Source organism: Hordeum vulgare, chromosome 2H (genome assembly GCF_904849725.1).
Source record: "Hordeum vulgare subsp. vulgare chromosome 2H, MorexV3_pseudomolecules_assembly, whole genome shotgun sequence".
NCBI classification, from domain to species: Eukaryota; Viridiplantae; Streptophyta; class Magnoliopsida; order Poales; family Poaceae; genus Hordeum; species Hordeum vulgare.
Window position 1 is genome coordinate 312,490,250 of NC_058519.1, and position 23,292 is coordinate 312,513,541.

At 43.3% G+C, this 23,292-nt stretch overlaps 1 long non-coding RNA gene across 2 annotated transcripts; it reads left to right on the top strand.

The window, feature by feature from the left end:
- The first annotated feature begins 223 nt into the window (after positions 1-223).
- On the top strand, positions 224-1,491 carry LOC123430037. Of its 2 annotated transcripts, none has more exons than XR_006622830.1 (2): positions 224-597; positions 1,146-1,491. It is a non-coding gene; the product is annotated as an uncharacterized LOC123430037 (long non-coding RNA). The 2 variants fall into 2 exon arrangements; XR_006622829.1 differs by lacking the exon at positions 1,146-1,491 and adding an exon at positions 802-1,022.
- Positions 1,492-23,292: the final 21,801 nt, after the last annotated feature.

The following is a 23,292-nucleotide window of genomic DNA, read 5'->3' on the forward strand; positions in this document are numbered from 1 at the left end:
CGTCGCCGCATGAAGCACATTGAGCTTGACATACACTTCGTGCGTGAGCAAGTGTCTCTCGGACGAATCCGTGTCCTCCACGTGCCGACTGCCCAACTGTTTGCTAATGTTATGATCAAGGGGTTACCGACGTCTACCTTCGAGGAGTTTCGGTCCAGTCTGTACGTCACTAGTGATGCTTCGACTGCGGATGGTGTTGAGCATGATTATTATGTATATTAGGCATCTAGGATTATGTTTGTTATTTCCTAGTTTATCTTCCGATCCTTTTTCTGTATAGCAGATATTTCTACCCATGTACCCTGTGTATGCTAAGGCATACGATGAATGCAAATATTATCAAACCACGACCAGCCCAGAGGATTCCGCGAGCACGGACCTGGAGGAGTAGATCTACGAGACCAAAAGGTCCAGGCCTTGCGCCAACACAAGGAGAGGAGCGCCGGCGCCTCCAGTAGTAGTTGTCGCTCCACGTAGGCAGGGATCCATGGAGAGGTACGAGCTGCTCAAGGACTTGGCGCCGACAACTTCGGCCTCACACGACTCAAGGGAACCAAGGAGGTCGTCGCCATGACGTACATCCCATGGGGCCTCAAGGTAATTCGGCCTCCCCTGTGATTCGTTCCAGCATGGGACGCTCGAGCCGAGTTTTTCTTATCCCGTTTGGATTCCCCTAGTGCGAATTTAGTAACGGCGCAAAATTCTGGATGTCCTAGTGTGTTTGCGGAGGTGTGTTTGGTCTGTGTTCCCTTGAGTCAATCCCCATGATTTTACATCAAGATGATGTTTCTTCTTTAACAGGGGATGATGAACAACATGGGAACAAGGAGGAACTTTAACCGATCTGTTATAGACTAAGCACTGAAAGCATGCTTGCATTCACTTTATGTCGGTCAGTCTGTTACAGGGCAGTGCATTCGTTATTTGTATGATGCTTGTTGTTTATTAAAACATCTGTTCCAAGGAATAGATTCTGATCTTTTCAAACTATGCTTTTTTAATGAAAAGTGAAATTACTTGTAGTGATAACCTTTATAAGCTGGACTTTTTATGGGCGCTGGAAGTTTTGTAATAATGGTTGTTGTACATACGTTATCATCATACGAGAGATAATATATTCTTATTATCCTCACAAACTATTGCAGATGGAGCTCATTTTGGCTGAGTTTGCTACCGAGTTGCCACATTTTGAGGGCCTGCAATTGAAGAATACACCACTTTTTGCCAACGATACTAGAGTAATGATATCTACTGCAAGAAAGACGTATTTTCTTTTTGTTGGAGATATTCTGCATCTTAATTTTATGGACGGTGACATTTTAGACAAAATTTTGATGTCCTAACCATCAAGATCAACTTCGACATGTCTAGTCTCTAGAAGTTACTATTGACCATCATTGGTGCATCTTGTAAGGTATAGTCAGTACTATGAGTAACTTACCAGGCATGCACTGACTGTAGAAGTTGCTATACAACTCTTGTGAATTCTAACCATGTTATTCATTTAGGATATATACCTAGAAGTATGTGGTACACAATCTGAAATAGTTGCAGGGGAAAATAAAACATTACATCCAGTATATTGAATAATCAGAATTGATGGGACATCTCTATGTATAATACTGAAGGAAGTGATACTATTGAGAATGCTCCATCTAAATCATGGGAAATACGAATGTTTGACAGAAGAAATAAATCAGTTGCTGGAGAAAGAATAAAGAAAAATTATTCTATATGGTCTCCTTGAGGTATTTTGACATTTTTAATTTCCCCCTCTGGTTCTTATAATTGCAAATACTTGAGAGCCATGTCGTACAATTACGCCAATTATCTTTACCTAATAATAAAGAGGCTATCGTTTCTGTCGGAAAATCCGCCGAGGCATTTTTACAAAAAGGCCCCCTTATTTTCTGGTAATTAAACCCGCGGTCCCTTCTTTAAGTGGGTCACGAAAAAACGTTTCGTTCGGGATCGCCTCCTCTCCCTCTCGCCCACAAAGTCGTCGCCGCCACCACCCGACCTCCGGCACCACGCAGCACGCCACCGAGCTCCCCACGGTCCTCGCCTCCCTCCCCTCTGGCCAGCTGCCCGCTCCAGTCCTCTACCGCCCGCTCACAACCCACGACGTCCCTCCTTCCATCTTGGTTACCCCCAGCCTCCTCGCCGCCGCCTGGAAGAGCACCCTGATGCGTTCGTCCCCGCCTATAGCCCTGGTTCCAGCGGTATGAGTTGGGGGAGGAGAAAGCTTCCAGCAGATTATGTTATCCGTAATGTCCTCCCGAATGGTGCTGCAGATGACAATGATGCAAACACAAATGACGATTCAGATATTCATGGTAAGATTTCTGCACTCATCTGGTCCACTAAATGTCATACAAATTTCTTCTTTTCTCATTACTTCCTATTTTCATCTCAAAAAACTTCTTTGTGTTGATAAAATCATTTTGGAGAGCAACATCGGGTATTTGATAATGCAAACACTGATTTAATTACCCCAAAAGTGGATAATGGAACCATTCCAGAATCTAGACAATTTCACACTGTTAATGAAAATTTTGCTGAACATGGAGACGACTCCATGGGAGAACAATGGATGCAGTCACCTGCTGCGGCGTCAACATCTATCTGGTCACGATAGTATACCTGAAGAAAGTAATTTTGATTCTGTGCTAGCCGGTCTGCAGAACTCATTTGTCAATAATGAAGGATCTTGTGCTGTAAATCAGCGGAAAAAATGGATTATTCCGACCACGCTATTGAGGTCCATTGCGAGGAACAAATGCAGTGATCTGAGTTTCTTCTGTATTTTACTGTATTCAGTCTACTGTATCCAGACTCTGCAGCGGCGAGGTGAGGGGCGGTGGAGCGGCGAGGTGAGGTGCGTGCGTGGGCTAGCTTGCTCGGCTCGATCGCGGGCTGGCAACAGGTTGGGTCCATGTGGGCAGATCTAGTGGGAGGAAACAGACGATGGGGGCGTGGTCAACGCAGCAAGGTCCTCCTCGATCTCTGACAAATAGGAGCAGCAGCGGCAACAAGTTGGTGATGAACGACGATGTCACGCGAAGGGAAAGCCGGGAACGAGTCGGGGAGGGTGGGATCCGGCGGATACGGTCGGTGGCCAGCTAGATCGGGGCTTGGCGAGGTCATGAAGGTTACATGGAAGCGGGCCAGGAGCTCGAGGTCCTACCATGGTGCAATGGTTCCTGGACTTGTGCTTCTTGCTGCTTGTGGTGGCCGCGAAAACACCCGGATCGCTAGCTAGCTCCTGGACTTGTGGCTATCGCTTCTTGCTGCTTGCTCCTGGACTTGTGGCTGCTAGCTAGAGCCTGTGGCGAAATCACCCGGCCCTTGTGTGTAAGTTATACAGCTAAAAGTGCACAATAACTTGTGGAGCAGAAAGATATGTGGAGTTACATGAACACAGAGGAGAGCAACGGTGTAACTAGCAGGAGCAGAAAAATATTTTTGTAGTGTGTAAGTCTCTCTAGCCTGATTAGTGCATACGTTTCTCTACGCTTAATAACTTGGCAAGCAGAGGAATACAGAAAATACTTGTAGTAGCTTACAGTAAAAGCTCTTTTAGTTGCATCTCACAATAAAGACCTAGATTCTAATACCTTTTGACTTATTTATGAATTTATGAAAATACCATATAGGCAAAATCATGCAACTGAACTACAGGAAGTTCATTACCATGGCATATGACCTGCTCGTCGCCGGCGAGGTCCGTCCGCTGCTGGTGAGCGCAAACGACGGAGAGGCTCGGCGCCACGGAGCTCCTGCAGAAAATAGAGAGAGACGAACTGAGAGAGGGGGAGTTGGAGAGCAGCAGGAAGGCAACAGGGGGGCGACGAAGAGGTAAGGCACGGTGGCGGATCCCAGCCAAGAAGGAAGGAAGGACTAACCTAAGGCCGCTGGAGATGCGTCGGAGGGACTAACCTAAGGCCGCTGGAGATGCGCCGGCGCAGCACTACCCGAAACCCTAGCGACAGGGTGGTTCCGAGCGGGCGGTAGAGGACGGGAGCGATGATTCTGGCCGGAGGGGAGGGACGCGCGGACCGTGGGGAGCTCGGGAGCGTGCTGCGCGGAGTCGTAGGTCGTCGGAAGCGGCCAGCGTGGGTGGTGGCGGCGGCAGCGACGGCGACTTCGTGGGGAAGGAGACAGCCGAGCCAATGCTCGTGGTGTGGTGATGTTTTTTCGCTCGGGCCATGCGGGTTTGGTGTAGCCTCGATGCAGAGGAAGCAGGTAGCCAATGCGAAAAATGAAATGGGAACGGGAGAGACGAAAGAGATGATGCTGCATTTCCTGTACCAAACGATAATGTTTTTCTTTAATACCGTCAATTGTTATTGTACTGCGAGTTGTTTGGGTCAAGCCCAAAATTCATAAAATTATTTTAAAAAGTTCCTTTTCAAAGAAAAGCAGAAAATTCATAAAAACAGTACTTCCTAGAAAGTATTACAATTTTTATGCATACATCAACTTTTTAAAATAATTTAACATTTAACCTTATCATCAACAATTATTAAAAATCCATATAAAAATGATGCATAATGGCACATGAAGCAAGTTGTGCAAAAAATAAGAAAATATGATTCAAAAAATATTTATGGAAATATGTTCTACATAAAAATGTCATTACCCATCAAAAAACAAAACATTATTACCCCACAATAAAAAGATCCTTTTGAAAAAAATCTTTAACAATTTATCTTTTACAAGAAATTTAAAAATTTAATGAAAAATATAACTATTATAAAAAATTCATCCATTTTTATGTAAGCAGTACCTAATATTTTTTTAAAAACATTTAACATTATTATACATGTTTATTACAATTAATGCCGCATAATGATATAACAAGAAGGTTTTGTATTTTTTTCTTGCCCGATGCAACGCATGGACATTTCTACTAGTTAGTAATAAGGTCATGTGGTTTTTTCTCTGCCGACGTATGATTTTCTAACAAACTTGAACTGCTCATATATTAATATATTGCATGGTTGTTGAAGCTTCACACATTGCCTTAACCTTCATCGGTGTTGCAAACTCCTTTCCACCCTGGAAGCATTCAACCTTGTGTAGCATGTTAAACAGAATATATTCAAATATTACGAGGCCTTGTGCGCCAAGTCTGTCAGGGAGTCTCTTAGTTGTTTAAGTTAGATTTGGTCTATCTCTATCCTCTTAAACCTCCCTGTAATATCTCTACAAATTTGTAACCTATTGAGAGATGGGTCTCTCCCAATCTATATAAACCCACACGGCCCTCTGTATGAGGGTTGAGACGCTTCCAGCATATTTTACATGGTAATTAAAGCCTTCCTCTTTCGCCACATCTAGCAGCAGCTCCATCTCGCCGAAACCCATCTCCAGATCATCTACTCCCTCGAACCAAACCATGTCTTCAAGCTAAGTTCCATCCATTGCTCTTACCAACACCACATTCGAGCCTCTCACAAGAACCAATTACATCATATGGAAAGCCCAAGCTCGCTCCCAAATCATGGGTGTCGGGCTATATGGGTATATAGATCAAACCACACCACAGCCTACCAAAACCATTCTCACCAAGAACTCAGAAGGAAAGGAGCAATCTGTTCCAAACCCTGCCTACAACCCATGGCTGATCCAAAATCAGCAGATCGTAGCCTTCCTGCTACGGAATCTCTCAAAGGACAACACAGGCGGCGGCAACAACAGGCGTCCCTACTACAACAACAACAGGGGCGCCCCTTTCAAGGGTATGAGGAATATGAAAATAAGTGTCAAATATGTAAGAAAAATAATCATATTGCCAAGGAATGTGGCTGGCTCTATGCCGAGAACAATTCCCGTAAAAAGGTTGCAGCGGCGGCAGACACCCCCATGGCGTTGACACAAATTGGTACGTGGACTCTGGAGCCACAAACCACATCACCAGTGAGCTTGAGAAGGTGACCATGAGCGAGAAGTATCAAGGTCATGATCAGGTCCACAATGCCAACGGTGAAGGTATGAAGATTGATCATATAGGTCATGTAATTGTTCATACTCCCCATTGAAAAATTCATCTAAGAAACATCTTACATGGTACTCAAACATCCAAAAACCTTCTCTCTGTTCATCGTATTTCCCTTGATAACCGTGTGTTTCTTGAGTTTCACCCCTATTTCATTTTGATCGGAGATCAAGTCACGAGGCAAATTCTCTACCGAGGTAGATGTGTGCATGGGCACTATTCGTTGATTCCCAAGTTTAGAAGGTTCAATAAGCAAGTTTGTGGTGTCATCAAACTTTCCTCCGAGCGGTGGCATGCAAGATTAGGTCATCCCTCCTTTATTATTGTTCAGCAAGTGCTTAGAAATAATCAGCTCCCATGTGTTGGTGATCTAGTCTTGAAACTATTTGTGACTCCTGTCAGCAAGCAAAGGCTCATCAGTTACCTTATCCAATTTCTACTAGTGTTTCTACTAAGCCCTTACAACTCATTTTTTCTGATGTATGGGGTCATGCCCCTATGTCTGTTGGACGTCATACCTACTATGTTAGCTTCATCGATGACTTCACTAAGTACACTTGGATATATCTTCTTAAAAACGGTCTGATGTGTTTCAAGTTTTCAAACACTTTCAAGCACTTGTTGAACGCTAATTCAATAGCAAAATCCTGCATGTTCAATGTGATTGGGGTGGTGAATATGAAAAATTAGATTCTTTTTTCCAGACTTTGGCTATCTCACACCATGTGTCATGCCTCCATGATCACCAGCAAAACGACTCCGCCGAGCGCAAACATAGACATATTGTTGAGGTAGGGCTTGCACTACTTGTTGGTACCTCCATGCCCCTTAAGCTTTGGGATGAGGCATTTCTCACAGTTGTTCACCTCATCAACATGTTGCACGGTCGTGTTATTCACAATGAAACACCCATGCACAAGCTTTTTCATACTCGACTAGATTATACTTCTCTTCATGTCTTTGGTTGTGCCTGCTGGCCTAACCTATGCCCTTACAACAATCGCAAACTCATGTTCCTCTCAAAACAGTGTGTTTTTCTCGGCTATAGTCCAAAACATAAAGGGGTCAAGTGCCTAGTTGTGTCTACAGGGCATGTATATCTCTCTCGTGATGGTGTCTTTGATGAAACAGTTTTTCCTTTTGCCCATCTTCATCCCAATGCTGGGGCCTTTCTTCGGCAAGAAATCCTCCTCTTACCCACTCATCTTACCAGTTCTCAGAAGGGGATGACAGTTGTACTGATCATATGATCAATGCTTCTAACCGTGGACATGAGTCTTGTGATGGTGCAGGAAAAACAGGGCAACCTTTAGTACAAATCAATGGAAAACTCAGCAGCAGCGGCTGTCATCCTATGCACCCGCAACACGACACCGCGACAGGATCCTCGTTGGGATCAGCAGTGTCAGAACAGGCGCAATCATCTTCGGGGTTGGAGCCTAGCCAATCTGTGCCTGCGGTGCAGCCAACAAGCCACGTCTACGTCAGGCGCACGAATCGCCTATCAAAACCAGGTGTGGCTCCTCATCGGGATGTGGTGGAGTGTGGCGCCGGAGCCACTCGTTCCTCTACGTCTGTCGCTTCACATCCACCTATTGATCTGGTCACAAAATACTTTTTGGAATCACCTGCTGTAGAACTATCTCCAGGATCCGCTGTGCAGGACACTGTTGTTTCAATCCAGTCGACGATCACTCCACCATGCACAAGGTTACAAGCGGGAGTAATCCAACCCATTAATTATAAGATCAAGTTTGGTTTAACTTGTTCTACAAGAGAGCCTAGTATGTTTCAAGAGTCATTCAAAGATTCGAAGTGGAGACAAGCTATGGAAGAAGAATTCCAAGCTCTCCAGAAGAACAAAACATGGCACCTTGTTCCACCACACCAAGTTAAAAACTTGATTGGTTGCAAATGGGTGTTTAGAATAAAGAAAAAGTTAGATGGTACCATTGATCGTTACAAGGCAAGACTTGTTGCAAAAGGATTCAAGCAGAGGTATGGCATAGACTATGAAAGATACATTCACTCATGTTGTTAAAGCTGCCAATATACGCCTGGTTTTGTCCATTGCTGTTTCTAAAGGTTGGAGCCTTAGACAACTAGATGTGGAGAATACATTGGATTGCTGCCAAACATATACTAAGATATGTGAAGAATGCATTGAGTGTTGGGCTGACAATTAGCAAGTCATCATCTACCTTGGTTAGTGCTTTCTCTGACTCTGATTGGGACGGATGTCTAGATGACACACGCTCAACAGGGGGTTTTGCAGTGTTCTTTGGACCCAGCCTAATCTCATGGTGTGCAAGAAAACAACCTAGAGCCTCAAGGTCTAGCGCTGAAGCAGAGTACAAGGCATTAGCTAATGCAACTTCTTAAATTATTTGGGTACAGTCCATGCTAAAGGAACTTGGGATATGTCATACGCAAACTTCTTGTCTCTGGTGTGATAATCTTGGAGCTACATACTTGTCTGCTAACCCTGTCTTCCATGCGAGAACAAAACACATTGAGGTTGACTATCACTTTATACGAGAAAGGGTTGCCAACAAGGAATTGGACATTCGGTTTGTGCATTCAAGAGATTAAGTTGCTGATGGGTTCACAAAGCCTTTGTCTACAAAACTCTTTGAAGAATTCCAGCGTAATCTGAACTTGGTCAAGTTCTGATTAAGGGAAGGTGTTACTTAGTGGCCTCGAATTGGTGCTGCTATCGACCATCTTATTGATTGGTTCATGCACATGTTTTTTTTAGTCTTTTGCAACATGAGGGGACATAAACCGGAAGATCATGTGCAGCACACATTGCTGCGTTGGACGACGTTGCGCGGGCCATAACCATGTATGTAATGGTCCCCCCCCCCCTCCCTGAGTTTGCATTCTCTTTATTTTTTTAGTCCTCTGTGGTGTTTTTCAATTTGTTTTGTGTTTTTCTTAAAATTTACATCTCCCTTATGTTCGTTCATTCATAAATCATAATTCATAAAATAAAAAGAGTATGTTTTATTCCCTGATTGGTCTGGGATTTAAACTGATAGCTTTATGTAGAAGGGCAGGAGGTTGTATGTTGATTTTGGAAATATCTGTTTATCCATGGAAAACGGCAGAATGCATGTTCATATGAATTCGGATTTAGTCCGATTTGGCAATATGCAGGGTTATTGTTATCTAAAATATTTTTCATGTTTCTTTTTTTAAGAAATCATTTACTTCTCAACCTTGTCACAAGGCCATGAGAGAACATTGGACCACTACACTTTTGGTCAGACCTACATTAAGCCAAAGTCATCACAGAGCATGTTCATATCACTAATATTTGCTACTATGTTTCTTAGTTAATGTCCTCCTCGATCATGTTCATCTGATTAACAATAGCATGGCCATCTCGTAATAGTAGATGGTGAAGTGGATATATATAGTACTTTAGTTTGCTTAGTATCGTAGGGTTGCTTGGATTATTTTTGTAGTACTTTGTCCAGTTTTAAATGTTTAGTTTCATTATGAGGCTTGCACGGTTCAAAGAAATAATGGGCGCTTGACTTGATCAAATATATGTTTGCCAATTTATTTTTGAACTTTGTTTAGTGCTACTATCTTATTATTCTGCAACTACTTATATTTTTGCATCTGATGTGTGCAAAGGAATTTCACAATAAGAGGTGCTAACCTTTTGATAGGGAAAACATGAACAAAAAGAAAGTGGTAATCCTGAGATTTCCTTAGTATTCTGGGCATTGCTAAATGATTACATACTATTTAGAAAGAGAACACATTCATATTCATTTTGGAGATTTGGTAAAGTAACCAAAATTTAGAATACAAGACAAAATACCAACTATGTGTGGTTTCTTATTTTACTCAACAATCATCACAGACAATTACAACCTGTTTTTTTTGCCATTCGTACAATATCCTTAATTTTATGATGATATACGTGTGTACACATCAAGGGTTTGTGGAAAGTAAGAAAACTAGGAGACATGCCTGAGTCACCTTATGAGGTGGTGATGGAGGAGACACAGTGAGGTGAAAAGAGACATGATGGAAGTACAACGTGATGCTTGAAGAGACACAGTGAGCTGAAAGAGATGTGATGGACATAGAAGAGTAAAACCACGAGGATAAAGAGATGTGTTGCACATAGAGGGAGGAAGCGAGGACATCGATGCACATTTATGAAGACATAGATAAGAACAACAAGATTATGACACGTAACACATCGACCAACCAATGAAACATGTTGCTATTGGGGCATATCACCCTCCCTTGCATTATACAGATTAAGATGAAGATGAATCACTTAGTTGGATGTTTTTATCTGATATTTTTCTGTGGCAACGCACGAGCATTCTGCTAGAGAGGATGTAGACATACTCATATATTATATTTTCATTAGTATGAACATGTTACTAAATAGTTTTTGTTGCTCAGTCATGATGTTAGATTCGACATGAGATTTAAAATTTCGTGTGAAGCCAGACATTTAGATGCCGACAACACTTTTTGATAGCTTGGGGGAGTTGAGATGTGGCAAATGCCGGCTGCATGGCCGTGTGGGAGAGCATGAGACGATTGGTTGTGCGGAAAGAGAATTATAGGAGTGGCTATCTTTTTCTTATCTACTATCTTTAATAAAAAAAGAGCGGCTATTTATGTGATGATATAAATGTCAAATAACCTAAAAGTCATTTTTAGAGAATAGACAAAAAAATTATAAATGAGCCGCCAAAAATTTTATACCTGAGGGAATGCCCAACAATAGGCATTTTTTCATGGTAATGCATGACATTTATATGTATGTTACCACATGACAATGCATCATGAGACATTGGATCTACATTATTGGCTGGGGGGTCATAAGCGGCGCGTACTTCGTCCCTTTTGATGACGGTGGCAGATCGACATGAAAGCGTGGGAAGGGGATCGGGGCAATTGGCTAGGAACTCCTCCTTGGCAGTCTGTGGGTAAGTATGGTGTGTAGAAGAGAGGGCAACATGGCGATGGTGAGGTGGGAGTTATCTAGTTTTAAAGGAGAGGGCTCCGACAAGAAATGTCCCACTACGGGAAGAAAGTGCGTTATATCGACTAGAGGGGGTGAATAGGTAATTTTCACAAATTCATCACTGAGGAAATTCCTAGTGAGGAAAGTCCTGAGTCATGAACTGAGTGAAGTGGAAATAGTACTTAATGAACTGAGTGCAGCGGAAATAGTACTTCAACACATATGCAAAAGTGACTACAACTAAGTACTCAGAGTGAGTTGAAGTGTTCGGCTTGCACAAGTCACGTGAACAGGATAAGCAGGTGGTTAATAACTCAGGTGAAGAATTTGGCGTGAGGAATTCAGAGAAAATCTTCAGTCGAATTCTTCAAAACAGTACAGATTAATGTCATCAACATGCAATTGAGGAAATGAAAGAGTTGAAGAAATAGAACTCGTAGCTCGATGAAGACAATGGTTTGATGACCCAGTTCCAACTGTTGTGATAGTTGTACATCTAGTTTGGAGTGGCTTGGTATTCAAACCAAAGGACACACAGTCCCTACCATAGTCTCCTTGAGCTAAGGACACATAGTCCTCGCCCAACACTCGTGGTAAGTCTTTATGGCAGGCTTTCAAACCCTCACAAACTCGGTCACCCGACGATCCACAATTCACTGCTAGACGCTCTAGACCATGACGCCTAATCGTCTGGAGGATGCACACTCCTCAAAGGTAAGAAGCGTCGGTTCCACACAAGAACAATCTCTTCAGTGATGCTCAATCACTATGGGTTTGGGGTTTTGGTTTGGGTGTTTGGGGTTTTTCCTCACTTGCTGATTTTTGCTCAAAGTCCTCAAGGATTGGCTTTCTTTAAATGACAAGTTTCAGTTTGTCTCGAAGCAGCCATCCAGCTAGTGGTTGTAGGGGCGGCTATTTATTGCCATGGAGCATCCGGACATGATATGACATTATTGCCCCCAATGATCTGATCATCGTGTGGATAGGATTGGGGCAGGTGGCGCGCATCGCGGCAACGGTCGGAACTTTCAATTGTGAAAGTCCTCATGTCTCTCATATTCCTCACTTGAAGGATTTGGTATGTGTAGGTTTGACTTGAGCATCATGAGGAAATCTTTCCTTGGTATTACCTCAACCCACTTTAACAGTACGGTGTTCCTATGACTCAAGAAAGAAGAAAATGAAATAGAAAGAGTAAATCTTCAAGATTCAAAGTCTTCAGAGCATTTTCTTCGGGATACACCGAATTCCTCATCTTCAATGACTTCATGAGAAATAGCAATTTCTGTTGACATGAATTTTGACCAAGATAAAATAAAACACATAAAATATAAATGCAAAACGGCCAAAATTCATTTACAATGAAAATAAGAAATTAAGAGGAATATGTAGTCAACCTCTCAAACTGAGGGCGGACAAAAAATAGGGAGGGGCGTATATTGATCCGACAATTATAAAATATGACGAAACGAATAAACAATCATCAAATTTTCTTGCCTAAAAAAAAGGAGGGGTCACATAGCTCGCACGTATGCACGCCCTCACCAATGACGACAATGCCAAAATAAAATTGTCGTGAGTAACATTAATATCACCAAAATATCGATTGTATGATAAATGTTTGACCCTATTTCATCGACAAGGTGAAATATCGAACCGATACATAAAAAATGCCGCGCTAATGAAATATATATACGTTGTGCGCTTTGTCAAGTGTTATCTCACAACACATACGGCACTAGGCCTTGTGTTACATGCAAAAGTAATAATAATTAACATGCACACTTCTATTCTAAGCCTTAGTAAGCAATTAATAACTAATCAAGTTTGTCTCAAAAAAAATGGCCATGCATGCATGGCCGTAGTTCCAAAAGGATGTTGTCCCTGTTTAAAAAAAAGTGATGTGCATGCATGTATATGGGTGAGGTGTTCCCAAGGCCCACATATTGATAAAGAAAAAACTCAAGCCCAGATTGACTAATTAGGCTGCCGGCTAATTAGCAAATAAAGAAATAGAAAAAAGAAAGGAGCGTTGAGGTGTTCCCACGATCACACACAACGCCACGATCAGTGGACGTGGGCGGGCGCGCAATCAGCCACGGCTTATCGCTGCTGCTCTCGCTTGCTATAAATACTCTCATCACCTAGCGCACAGGGAGGTGGGATCATTTTTTGCACAAGCTGCCGGCATCCATTCATCTTCTGCTACTGCTAGTCACAATACGCGCATACGAACACACAACAAAAAGAAGAAGCAGGGAGGCCAGCGATCGAGTTACCCAGGTGAGATATGATGATGGTCTCATCTCCTTAGTTTCGGCCGTTCGGATCAAGGAGTTCTTTCTTCTCACATATGAAATATTGTCCTTAGTTTCGACCGCTTGGTTCGGATCAAGGAACTCTCTCTTCTCACATATGAAATCATGTCCTTAGGTTCGGCCGCTTGGTTCGGATCAAGGAACATAAAATCCACCAAATCATATTCTTAGGTTCGGCCGTTTGGTTCGGATCAAGAAACATAAAATCTACCAAATCATGTCCTTAGGATCGGCCGCTTGGTTCGGATCAAGGAACATAAAGTCTAGCAAATCATGTCCTTAGGATCGGCCGCTTGGTTCGGATCAAGAACATAAAATCTACCAAACCATGTCCTTAGGTTCGGCCGCTTGGTTCGGATCAAGGAACATAAAATCTACCAAACCATGTCCTTAGGTTCGGCCGCTTGGTTCGGATCAAGGAACATAAAATCCACCAAATCATGTCCTTAGGATCGGCCGCTTGGTTCGGATCAAAGAACATAAAATCTACCAAACCATGTCCTTAGGTTCGGCCGCTTGGTTCGGATCAAGAAACATAAAATCCAGCAAATCATGTCCTTAGGTTCGGCCGCTTGGTTCGGATCAAGGAACATGAAATCCACCAAATCATATCCTTAGGTTCGGCCGTTTGGTTCGGATCAAGGAATATAAAATCTACCAAATCATGTCCTTCGGTTCGGCCGCTTGGTTGGGATCAAGGAACATAAAATCCACCAAATCATATCCTTAGGTTCGGCCGTTTGGTTCGGATAAAGGAACATAAAATCCACTAAATCATGTCCTTAGGTTCGGCCGTTCGGTTCGGATCAAGGAACATAAAATCTACCAAACCATGTCCTTAGATTCGGCCGCTTGGTTCGGATCAAGGAGCTCTCTCTTCTCACATATGAAATATTGTCCATAGTTTCGGCCGTTTGGTTCGGATCAAGGAGTTCTTTCTTCTCACATATGAAATATTGTCCTTAGTTTCAGCTGCTTGGTTCGGATCAAGGAACTCTCTCTTCTCACATATTAGTTTCGGCCGCTTGGTTCAGATCAAGGAACTCTCTCTTCTCACACATGAAATCATGTCCTTAGGTTCGGCCGCTTGGTTCGAATCAAGGAACATAAAGTCTAGCAAATCATGTCCTTAGGATCGGCCGCTTGGTTCGGATCAAGGAACATAAAATCTACCAAACCATGTCCTTAGGTTCGGCCGCTTGGTTCGGATCAAGGAACATAAAATCTACCAAACCATGTCCTTAGGTTCGGCCGCTTGGTTCGGATCAAGGAACATAAAATCCACCAAATCATGTCCTTAGGATCGGCCGCTTGGATCGGATCAAAGAACATAAAATCTACCAAACCATGTCCTTAGGTTCGGCCGCTTGGTTCGGATCAAGGAACATAAAATCTACCAAACCATGTCCTTAGGTTAGGCCGCTTGGTTCGGATCAAGGAACATGAAATCCACCAAATCATATCCTTAGGTTCGGCCGTTTGGTTCGGATCAAGGAATATAAAATCTACCAAATCATGTCCTTCGGTTCGGCCGCTTGGTTGGGATCAAGGAACATAAAATCCACCAAATCATATCCTTAGGTTCGGCCGTTTGGTTCGGATAAAGGAACATAAAATCCACTAAATCATGTCCTTAGGTTCGGCCGTTCGGTTCGGATCAAGGAACATAAAATCTATCAAACCATGTCCTTAGATTCGGCCGCTTGGTTCGGATCAAGGAGCTCTCTCTTCTCACATATGAAATATTGTCCATAGTTTCGACCGTTTGGTTCGGATCAAGGAGTTCTTTCTTCTCACATATGAAATATTGTCCTTAGTTTCGGCTGCTTGGTTCGGATCAAGGAACTCTCTCTTCTCACATATTAGTTTCGGCCGCTTGGTTCGGATCAAGGAACTCTCTCTTCTCACACATGAAATCATGTCCTTAGGTTCGGCCGCTTGGTTCGGATCAAGGAACATAAAATCCACCAAATCATGTCCTTAGGTTCGGCCGTTCGGTTCGGATAAGGAACATAAAATCTACCAAATCATTTCCTTAGGATCGGCCGCTTGGTTCGGATCAAGGAACATAAAATCTACCAAACCATGTCCTTAGGTTCGGCCGCTTGGTTCGGATCAAGGAACATAAAATGAACCAAATCATGTCCTTAGGTTCGGCCGCTTGGTTCGGATCAAGGAACATAAAATCCACCAAATCTTGTCCTTAGGTTCGGCCGTTCGGTTCGGATCAAGGAACATAAAATCTACCAAACCATGTCCTTAGGTTCGGCCGCTTGGTTCGGATCAAGGAACATAATATTCACCATCATGTCCTTAGGTTTGGCCTTTCAGTTCGGATCAAGGAACATATTTTTCTTCTTTCTTCACATGGACATGCCATGTGTGGAAAAAATCATAAGATGCTCTATGCATGGGTTCTTCTCATATGAATTCCATGGCATAAGTCATAAAACCAAAGGAAATACAAATTATGCTATGTCATGGGTTCTTTTCATATGAATTCCATGACATAAGTTGTAAAATAAAAAAATACATAGTATCTTACGTCGTGGGTTCCTTCATACGAATTCCACGGCATAAGTCACAAGTTGATAAAAAAATATAAAAAAATCTTATGGCATGGATTCTTCCATACGAATTCCGTGGCATGAGCCATAAAATAATGAAGTTACGCTATGACATGTGTTCTCTCATACGAATTCCATGGCATACAACATCCATATAACAAGTACACAATTATGGCATAAACCATCAACCAAATAGAAACAACAATTATGCTCCAAGCAGGGGTTCTCTCAAATGAATTCCATGATATGAGCGTTAAATATTAAAAATGCATGGATGTATCCTATGCCTGAAAGATAAAGAGATATATGGCAAACCATCAAACATAACGGTGTCAAAGATAATCTACGCAGATAAACTTCAAGTTCCCAGGCCGGAGTTCAATGTCGACCGCGAGGAGGATTTTTCTTGTAGCATATTGTAATAGGAATGTGTTGCAATCTCATGTAATAGATATTTTGAAATTCTTAATCAGGGGTTTTCTCCACGGAGATGTAATTAACAGTTCTTTTATATAAATATAAGAGTTCTGGAAATATGTACCTACAATGTTTGATCTTCATTTTATTTTATGCATTGTATGCGCTTTAAATATATATATTCACTCTGTATCAATGACGTGGACGCGTGTTCTACACGCTCGCCATTTTCCCGTCATCAGATTCTGGCACGCTCGGTGGGACATATTTCTCGCCTCATCTTTGAATTCCAACATAGGATTGCAACATGTCAATTTCTCATGTACATCGTGTACGCAAAATATACTCAAAGGGAACTAATATATAGTTTTGTTTATTCAAAGGTATGGAGGGTCAGGTGCCGCATTCAGTGAAACTCCGCATCGGAGATATTTGGCTTGATGTGCGAGCTAGTCCATGTGTGACTTCAACAAATCGGCATCTAAGTACTATGACTGCATCACCAACTGAGCATGACCCGTGCGTAGAAGTCTCTACACTCAAGTTTGAGGGAGGTATGCGAGTAGAGAAAAAGGGAAAAGACAAGATAATGGACCAACTCCACTATGAACAACCTATGAATGGGGGCAATGCCATGGTTATATTGCCCTCCTCATTTTTTCTGCATAGGAGGACGTCAGAGGTTCAGAATAAAGTTCAAGTTGATGTTCGAGAGCCTATTCTTACGCTGGCGGATAAATCCAGTGATGGATACTCTGAGACGGTTCTCAAGTTTCCCCTTTGAATGCAAGGAAGTTTATCCCAATTCACATGGCTATGAAGCACGTCATGTGAACCCAGAATCAGAATTGTCATACCCCGTGTCGTCACCACCTATTGCATGTGATTCCTCTAAAGCTTTGCTTGAGTCGGTATGTCATCAACATCGGCAAAGAAATGTTCACCATGTCAAGCTTCACAATATTAGGGTCGGCAAAGTCCGTGTCCAGTTTCCCAAGAGTGTGGACAACAATCAACCAGACCGCCTTTTTCATATCAACAAGGGTGGTATAAGAATCCATACTACGGTGACTAGCAACCCTTCAACAGTTGTTGCCTTCATACGGTTCTTCTGGAAAAAGTATCTTAATCATGCCAAGTGGCGTGTTGTCGGCCTTGACTGTGAATACACTAGATATGTCAATAGCAAAGAGCGTCAGAAGCTTCCAATTGAGCAACAGGCCGCACTCTCAAATCAAGAGCCACAACGGGTTGCTGTCTTACAACTTTGTCTGGGCAAACATTGCCTAATTTACTAGCTATACCAAGCCCATGGTCGGAGTTTTATTCCTCCACTTCTCCGCAGCTTCCTTGAAAATGACACAGTCGAATTTGCGGGTGCCGCCGTTGGTAACGACATAAAAAAACTCAAGTTCTATAACTTGGGTATCAGAAAACCTGTTGATGTGCAGGGACTGGGTATCAAGGTTCCGAATCAAAAAGAAGGTGACTTGGTTTCGTTGGAAAAGCTAGCAAAGAAGGTGGCAAAAATAAGTCTTAACAAGGACAAAAGTATCACTCTCAGTGAGTGGGAGAAGTCAAACCTGGACCATGACCAGATCAAGTATGCATGTCTAGATGCCTATGCGAGCTTCGAGGTTTATAGGCGATATTCCAACATAACTGGTTATCTTAGAACCCATTGAAATGTTTGTTGTTGAGTGGAATATGTAGCTGGTTATTTTAGAGCACGTTGAAATGTCCGTTCCTAAATGAAGTAGTGTGTATCAAAGAAAAATATGTACTCGACCATTGCTTCTTTATCTTATGGTTATGCCTATTTCACTAGGTGCATTTTTAAAATATGAATAGAAATGACATATTTTGCATTAATGCCTGCAATATGAATGTTACTACATTATGTGCACTTCAAAAAGAAAAACATGATAAAAAAAAGAATATCACTGAAACATAGTTGTGCATGGCCTTGCCGTGCAAGATGATGCCGCACCGGTGAAACAAGACCAAAGAAAGTACCGGCCTGAAATACTTCCACAAATAGAAGTCGAGGTCGACAAACTCATAGCCACACGGTTCATTAGAGAAGTGACATATCTCACATAGGTCTAGTATTGTACCCGTTAAAAACAAAAATGGTCAAACACACATATACGGTAGATTTCAGAGATATAAATAAAGCATGTCCCAAACATGATTTCCCAATACCTATATCGGAAGTGCTAGTCGGCGCCACTATGGGGCATGCAATATTTTCTTTTATGAATAGTTATTCTAGCTATAATCAAATTAAAATGGCGCCCGAAGATGAAGAGTTAAGAACATTCCTCACACCTAAAGGCATATATTGTTATAAGGTAATGCCTTTCGGATTAAAAAAATGTCGGGGCGACATATCAGCGAGCGATGATGATCATCTTAGACAGTTTTTTATAGGTGATTGTTGAATGTTATATAGACAACATAGTTGTGAAATCAAGGCATGAACGATACCACTTGAAACACCTTGAAATGGTTTTCGAGCGTCTCAGACAACACAATCTGAAAATGAACCCCATGAAATGCGCCTTCGGAGTTTCCTCCGGAAAATTTCTCAGCTTTGTGGTTACAAAGAATGGTATTCAGATCGACCCAAGTAAAATAAAGGCAATTGTCAAGATGCCACCACTCAAAAACTTACACGAACTAAAAATTGTGAAGGCCACCTAGCATATATTAGGAGGTTTATTTCAAATTTCTCAGAGAGGTGCAAACCTTTCTCGCATCTCATGAAAAAGGGTGTCCCGTTTGAGTGGGATCAAGCATGCCAAAATGCATTCTTGGACATTAAAAAAATACTTAATACACCCACCCATCTTGGGTGCACCAGTTAGGGAACACCCTTTGATCCTATATACAGCGGCCATGCCTATGTCGTTGGGGTGCTCTTTTGGCACAAAATAATGAGTCCGGAAAAGAAATGTCCCTATATTATCTTAGTCGCACCCTTGTGGGGGCTGAGTGCAATTATCCCGACATGGAAAAAATATGTCTGGCATTGGTGTTTGTAGCACAAAAATTACGTCATTACATGCTAGAACACACTGTACACCTTGTGTCAAGAGCAGACCCTCTTAGATATATCTTAAGCAAAATGATGCTTTCAGGTAGATTAGCTAAGTGGGCGATGTTTTTGTCACAATTTGATATAAAATTTGTGCCACAAAAGGCTATGAAGGGACAAACATTAGCTAACTTCACATCCAATACCCGATGATTTCCCAATAGATGATGACTTGCCTGATGAAGAGGTGTTCGCTACATCGGTTGCTTGTTTGTCATGGCAAATGTACTTTGATGGAGCATGTCGGCGATCCGGGGCAGGTGCGGGAGTTGTGTTTGTCACACCAAGTGAAGGAATAATCCCATACTCCTTTACCCTAACTTCAGCAGTTTCAAATAATTCAGTTGAATATGAGGCTTTGATAATTGGGCTGGAATTGGCTCTAAAAATGGGGTTAGACTCACTCACGGTATACGGTGACTCTCAGTTAGTGATCAACCAATTAATGGGAATTTACATGGTAAAGAAAGAGGAATTAATGCCTTACTGCCAACGAGCCAAAACGCTCATGTCCATGTTTGTTGATCTAAATATTCAGCATGTTATAAGAAGTCAAAATGAAAAGGCCGATGCATTAGCAGGTTTAGCTGCTAGTATGTCATTAAGTTCACATAAAATGATGGACGTTCGTGTTGAAGAATGCAGAATCCTACCTATACTTGCTGAAGAGGAAGAGACGACGAAATCACTTGCAATGACTACACACATCTACGAGATCGAAGTCGGAGATTGGCGAAGCCCCTTCCTGGAATACTTGCTCCATGGATATTTACCTTTAGACTCTGCAGAAAGATCTAGAATTCGAAAAAGGTCAGTCCACTATACATGTATAAATGATACCCTGTATAGGCGTTCTTTTGACGGCATCCTCCTTCGTTGTCTGGCGGGGAATGAAATTTTGGAAGCCTTAAATGAAGTACACGCTGGGGTGTGCGGGGCGCATCAATCTGGCCCTAAGTTATATTATCAATTGCGACATCTTGGTTAATATTGGCCTACCATGTTTGATGACGCCATGAAGTTTGCAAAAAGGTGTCACGAGTGCCAGGTACATGGTAATTTCAGATATCAACCCCATGAGTCATTGCATCCCACAAATATCACATGGCCATTTGAAATGTGGGGGATGGATATAGTAGGACCTATTAATCCGTCGTCATCAAAGGGTCATAAATTTATTCTGGCTGCCACCGATTACTTCTCTAAATGGGCCGAGCTTATACCATTAAAAGAGGACAAGGGAGAGCGCGTGGACTACTTTGTAAGAACGCAACTTATATATCGCTTCAGTGTTCCTTCTCGTATCATGTCTGACAACGGAGGCCCGTTCAAAAATAAACAAGTTGACAGGTTATGTTTGAAATTTAAAATAAATCATCACTATTCTACGGCTTATAACCTCGCAGCTAATGGACAAGCAGAAGCTTTTAACAAAACCTTATGCAAACTGTTGAAGAAAGTCGTGTCGAAAAATAAGCGTGAGTGGAATGAAAAACTTCTTGAGGCCTTGTGGGCTTATAGAACCACAACACGTACACCAACTGGAATGACACCATACTCCCTTGTTTTTGGAGGAGAAGCCGTCCTACCATTAGAAGTACAGATTACTTCACTTAGGGTGGCTGTTCAAGAGAAACTTTTTGAAGAAGAGGCTGTAAAATTACGCCTCGATGAGCTCGAAATGCTTGAAGGGAAACGCCTTCAAGCATTGCAAAATTTGGAAGCGTATCAGGCTAGGACGTCCCGCGCTTTCGACAAGAGCATTAAAAGGAGATCATTCAAGCAAGGAGACCTAGTGCTCGTCGTGATCCGTCCCATGAATGTTACAAGACGCATGAGAGAAAAGTTTGAGCCAAAATGGGAGGGTCCCTACTCTAGTCACTACTGAAATCCAGAAATTTGCCGTCTGCTTGGCCTTTGCCGTCAGCTCACACATGGCAAAGGTACTCTTTGCCGTCAGCTGCCACAGTGCTGACGGCAAAGAGGTGGCAGATGGAAAAAGATTATTTTGCCGTCTGCCACTTCTTTGCCGTCCGCTGGCCGACGGCAAAGAAGCCCTAAGCGGACGGCAAAGGGAGGCGGACGGCAAAGCCCCGCCACACAACGGCCGAAACGTCACCCCACACTCCCCTCCCTTTGCCGTCTGCTTGGGGCCCTTTGTCGTCCGCCTGGGAGGGCGGCGGACGGCAAAGGTGTCGGCGCCCACCAACCCAACCACCCACCCGGTGCCCTCCCCCCCGGGACCTTTGCCGTCGGCCTTGGCTGCCTTTGCCGTCAGCCTAGGAGCGCGGCGGACGGCAAAGGTGTCGGCGCCCACCAACCCAACCACCCACCCGGTGCCCTTCCCCCCCCCCCCCGGACCTTTGCCGGCGGCCTTGGCTGCCTTTGCCGTCAGCCTAGGAGCGCGGCGGACGGCAAAGGGTCGGCAGCCTAGCCACGTCCACGCGCACCCCCGCCCCCTTCCAACCGTTCCCACGTAGCCCCCCTCCAACCCCCGCCGCCTGCCGACGTCCCGCGCCGCCGCTGCCCCGCGCCGCCGCCTGCCGCCGCCTGCACCGCGCCGCCGCCTGCCCCGCGCCGCCGCCTGCCCCGCGCCGCTCCTCCTCCCTGCCCCGCACCGCCGCCTGCCCCGCGCCGCCCCTCCTCCGTGCGCCGCCCACTCCCCTGTCGCCTGCCCCTCCCGGCGCCGCCCCTCCTACACCGCCCCTCCTGCGCCGCCCCTCCTCCCTGCGGCACCCCTCCTCCCTGCGCCTCCTCCCTGCGCCGCCCCTCCTCCCTGCACCTCCCTTCCAAGATAGGTAAATTTATTTCTGTTTTTTTGTTTTTTTCTCTTTTGTCATTTTTAGGTTCATGGTAATTAGTTTGTGGTAATTAGTTTGGGGAAAATCTAAGTGGAGGCGTGCGCATTGCTTCCTTCCCGTGCGGCGGTGCAATTATCTTAAATATTTATGGGTACATGCAGCTGTAGCGCAGCAGTGTGGCTTTAGATAAAAATATCTCTCTTTTTGTGGGCCCACAACATCATTACTGGCTCCAGCGCGTATTACCTCATGGCTATAGTAACAGCTGCTACAGTGGCTTGCTTCTTTTTATAACTACAGTTGGCTTGTTGTGCAGTGTACGGATGCCTTCTCCATTGTGGAACCTAGCCGAGAAAAGTTTAGTAGCTGACAAAAAGTTATGATAATTAATCTGAAAACATTTTATTACTGAGATAATAATTTGATAACTACAACTTTCTTCACCAGGTAACTACACTGATTTGTTGCTTAAATCTGACAACTACGATCGCTTAAGTCCGAGAACTACATCTATTTAAACTGATAACCATGTGTAAATATGTGACAACCGTATCCACTTAAATCTGACAATTACACTTGCTTAATCATGGCAATCCTGTACTGAGAACATGTAATGCAACTTAACATGTTTAATTTTTTTGGCAACTAAGCACTTTATAATCTGGTGACTAATACGTTTAGCTAGCAGCCAATTAGTATTTATGTATGTGGCAACTAATCACTTTATAATTTGGAAACTAAATATTTTTAATTTGACAAGTACAATAATACAACCAATCATGCAATAATTAACTTGACAAGAACTTGGCTGCCGACTCTACCTAGCTCTGACATGCAATGCATGCTCCTCGTTTTGGACTTTTGCGACCCTTTATATGCGTGAGCTTGCATGTCATCTCGCCCCTTATTTTTTTTCTGGAAGAGAAAAGCCGATGCATGTGGCACATACATGCCGCTGTTGTCCATGAGAAGGCCTAGAGAATTGTGTCGCAGGTGCACGGGAGCTAAAACGTGATTTCGCATGTGGATTACTGTCATGCCCCTCATGATGTGTTTCAAGAAAAAAGTGGTGTCATTAGAAAA